Source organism: Terrapene carolina, unplaced genomic scaffold (assembly GCF_002925995.2).
Source record: "Terrapene carolina triunguis isolate 2854851 unplaced genomic scaffold, T_m_triunguis-2.0 Scaffold33723, whole genome shotgun sequence".
NCBI classification, from domain to species: domain Eukaryota; kingdom Metazoa; phylum Chordata; order Testudines; family Emydidae; genus Terrapene; species Terrapene triunguis.
The window spans coordinates 6,515,720-6,520,514 of record NW_020698074.1 but is presented as its reverse complement, the minus strand read 5'-3'; positions in this window follow the sequence as shown (position 1 = coordinate 6,520,514).

Genomic DNA, 4,795 nt, shown 5'->3' with positions numbered 1-4,795 from the left:
GGGGGGGGGAGAGGGGATTGGCCCAGAGCTTTTCGCGTTTGGCTAGCAGGGATCTTCCCTGTTACCAGCCACGCGGTCGGGGGAGGGGTACATTGATCATCCCAGGGAATTCATGGTGGGAGGGGGGGGGCGGGGTGGTTAGTTTGGTTTCTGCAGGGATCTTCCCTGATACCTGCCATGCGGTCGGGGGAGGGGTACATTGATCATCCCAGGGAATTCATGGCGGGGGGGGGCGGGGGGGTTAGTTTGGTTTCTGCAGGGATCTTCCCTGATACCTGCCACACGGTGGGGGGAGGGATACAGTGATCATCCCAGAGAATTGGATGGTGGGGGGGTTAGTTTGTTTTCTGCTGCTGAAGGTTAACAGGAAAACCGCAGCAGTCAACAGGCTTTGCTTTGGTATGTGGGAAAGGAGGGCGCAGAAGCCGAAAGACAATGGCTTACCATGGCTGCCTGCAAGCTGAATTCTGTTGCCCGGACCTGCGTCTGTGATCTCTAACACCAAAGCCACAGGCACTCAATATTAACAGGCAAAATCACATGTGCTATGTAATGTGAATACTGTTGGTCACCGTGAAAGAGTATAAGCATTGTTCTGCAAAATGTATCTTTTTAAAAAATTCTCTCATTTTTCCCCTCCCTCCTGCAGCTGCAAATTCTTCAAGCCTCCCTCCTCCATCCCGAAGGCTAGCACAGATAAGGCGTCGGAAGAAGAAGACGCGAGACGAGATGTTTGCAGAAATCATGCAATCCACCCGCAGTGACAGAGCTAATCTGAACGAGTGGAAGGACACGGTTTCAAAGTATAGGAAAGAAGCCAGTGAACGTGAGGACAGGAGGGACCAACGTGAGGACATGAGGGACCAACGTGAGGACAGGAGGGACCAACGTGAGGAGAGGAGAGACGCTCGAGATGAGAGGTGGCGGCAGGAAGATCAGAGGAGTCGGGAAGCAACGCTGGGGCTACTGCGAGAGCAAACAGACATGCTCCGGGGTCTGGTGGAGCTTCAGGAACGGCAGCAGGATTACAGAGTGCCGCTACAGCCCCTGTATAACCCCCCTCCCCCCTCACCATGTTCCATATCCTCCTCACCCAGACGTGTAAGAACGCGGGGGGGGAGGCTCCGTACACCTTCCCATTCCACCCCAGTGGACAGCCCAAGCAAAAGGCTGTCATTTTTTTAACCATTTCTTAATGGCCTTTTCCTTCCCTCCTCCCAAACTCCACCCGGGATCCCTCCCTCTTTTTATAATCTATGAATAAAGAATAAATGATTTTTAAACGATAGTGACTTTATTTGGTTTGAAAGCAAGCTGGGGGAAGGGGGAGGGTGGGTTACTTACAGAGAATGAGTCAATAAAGGGGGCGGGTTTTCATGAAGGAGAAACAAACAGAAATTTCACACTGTAGCTTGGCCAGTCATGAAACTGGTTTTCAAAGCTTCTCTGATGCACACTGCTTCCTGGTGTGCTCTTCTAATCGCCCTGGTGTCTGGCTGCGTGTAATCAGCAGCCAGGCGATTTGCCTCAGCCTCCCACCCTGCCATAAAGGTCTCCCCCTTACTTTCACAGAGATTGTGGAGCACACAGCAAGCAGAAATAACAATGGGGAGATTTCTTTGGCTGAGGTCAGAGCAAGTCAGTAGCGATCGCCAGCGTCCTTTTAAACGGCCAAATGCACATTCTACCACCATTCTGCACTTGCTCAGCCTGTAGTTAAACAGCTCCTGACTCCTGTCCAGGCTGCCTGTGTATGGCTTCATGAGCCATGGCATTAAGGGGTAGGCTGGGTCCCCAAGGATAACTATTGGCATTTCAACATCCCCAACGGTTATTTTCTGGTCCGGGAAGTAAGTCCCTTGCTGCAGCCCTTTAAACAGAATAGTGTTCCTGAAGACGCGAGCATCATGAACCCTTCCCGGCCAGCCCGCGTTGATGTTGGTGAAACGTCCCTTGTGATCCACCAGTGCTTGCAGCACCATTGAAAAGTACCCCTTGCGATTTAAGTACTGGCTGCCCTGGTGCTCCGGTGCCAAGATAGGGATATGGGTTCCATCTATCGCCCCACCACAGTTTGGGAATCCCATTGCAGCAAAGCTATCCACTATGACCTGCACATTTCCCAGAGTCACTACCTTTCGTAGCAGCACCTCAATGATTGCTTTGGCTACTTGCATCACAGCAGCCCCCACAGTAGATTTGCCCACTCCAAATTGATTCCCGACTGACCGGTAGCTGTCTGGCGTTGCAAGCTTCCACAGGGCTATCGCCACTCGCTTCTCAACTGTGAGGGCTGCTCTCATCTTGGTATTCTGGCGTTTCAGGGCAGGGGACAGCAAGTCACAAAGTTCCATGAAAGTGCCCTTACGCATGCGAAAGTTCCGCAGCCACTGGGAATCGTCCCACACCTGCAACACTATGCGGTCCCACCAGTCTGTGCTTGTTTCCCTTGCCCAGAATCGGCGTTCCATGGATAGAATCTGCCCCATTAACAACATGATCTCCAAAGCACCGGGGCCCGTGGTTTGAGAGAATTCTGTGTCCGTGTCCATGTCCATGTCCTCATCATGCTGGTCACTGCGCTCCCGCCGCCGCCGCCTCCTCGCCTCGTTTTTCTGGTCCTGGCTCAGCATAAACTCCACGAGAACGCGCGAGGTGTTTACAATGTTCATGACTGCTGTCTGGAGGTGAGCGGGCTCCATGCTTGCCGTGGTATGGAGTCTGCAGTGTTCACCCAGGAAAAAAGGTGCGAAACGGTTGTCTGCCGTCCGTTGCTTTCATGCAGGGAGGGAGGGAAGGAGGGAGGGGTGAGGCTGTACCCAGAACCACCTGCGACAATGTTTTGGTCCCATCAGGCACTGGGATCTCAACCCAGAATTCCAATGGGCAGGGGAGACTGCGGGAACTATGGGATAGCTATGGGATAGCTACCCACAGTGCAACGCTCCAGAAATCGACGCTAGCCCCGGTACATGGACGCACACCGCCGAATTAATGTGGGTAAAAACCGAATTAATGTGCTTAGTGTGGCCGCATACAATCGAATTTATACAATCTGTTTCCCAAATTCGAATTATCTAAATTCGGATTAATCCCGTAGTGTAGACGTACCCTTAGATTACAAGCATATTTAAATAAAGGGCTCACATCAGATGCCATTTATTGTCCTGATTAGCAAAGCACTTAAGCATATGCTTGCATCTATCTCTATTCAGCAAAAGGGACTTGACTTCAGTGGGACTTAAGCACGGGCTTAGGTGCGTTGCTGAACCAGGGCTTATTACAAGGGCAGTTTTATCAATTGCTAGGCTTTCCTTGTTTAATTTGGGACATTAAAAGTGAATGCCTGCATCGTTGTACTACATAAATTGTAATGTGACTTGTATGCTTTTTTGTTACTTTAAGAGATTAAACATAATAGGGCTTGATTTTCATTTACACTATGGTCCCTTTGCTCTGCTGTGACAGGGATCTTAACATGGGCATAAATATAATGTTAAGTTTGAAATGACCATTACCTTTGATATTTGAATTGAGACGGAGCAATGAAACACTGCTAAAAGCATTGCTTTGTACAGGGCTCTGTACAGAATGGATGTTAGCAGAATTCTGCATGTTTCCAATGAGGTGGCTTCAAAGTAATGGTTCAGGCAGGTCAAGTCTTTCAGGGGCCTGCTGAGGTCAAGGTTAAATGAGTTGCAGACTCTTTCAAACTTGTAGCTAATTAAAATATATTTATATTATATTTTTCCTTAGTAGGCGAAGACTCCACGAAGGTCTCCTATCCAAGAAAAGAATGGGTCTAATGCGGCTTAGTTTGGGGATCATACCCTGAGCTAATATGAGGGAAATACCTCTCAAACAAGTACACTCAGAGTATAAAGTTTTCTACTAAGGATAGTTTGTTTTTATAGGTGCTGGAGAGCATTTCAGCTTTTACTGTAGACATGGTTTCTCTTCATGTCTCGTCGTATTCTTTGGAAGTCAATAGTTATGCACTTTTAAAGCATGCTAATAAAGGGCAAACCAGATGTTTTAAATGTGAGGAGCTTTATGTGTCTGTCCCTCTCAAGTCAGATCTACTGCCTGCTTGCAGAACATTTCAGGTGAGACATGGCACATCACTGGAGTCGTTATTCTTCTGGACACATTTCTACTGTTAAAAAAATAAACAGGAAGATGTCATGGAAATTGGGATTCGAGAGTATTACAATGAGAACACTAAATAATGGAACAGGAGAAAATAAGCTGTGTGGAGTAGATCATCACCAAGTGATTCAGCCAAAGAAGGACTTTATCTTCTTAGACGTCTCAAGATTTGTTTTGAATTACTTTGCTTAAATTGTCATTGTAGGATTTTGTGGACTGATTGAACACTGCAATTAAATTCTCCCTTGATGAAGACTTGTAAGTCTAATTTTAAATCTTGCCATCCATGTGGCACTCAGTCTAAACTGTTTTTCAAATAAGAAACGGCGCTTTTCCAAGAGATGTCAGTGTCATATCAGTTTGTCTCTAAATGTCATGTAGTCAGTCTCCTCCTCCCACTCGCCTCTCCAAATGTGCTCTTGATGCTCAGTTAGAACATTACAGATGATATAGTTACAAGCTGTGCATTGTAGAGTGATTTCTCATGTCTTTAATGTGTGCACCAAGGGTGGTGTTGAACTGAAATTACATGTATTAGTGTGCTGGTGAGATTGGGTATCATGACAATGGACTTGGGGACCTGCATTATGTTAAGTGTGAGAGATGCTGTGAAGTATTATTTTCTTTTCAGTGTTTATAGTTCCAT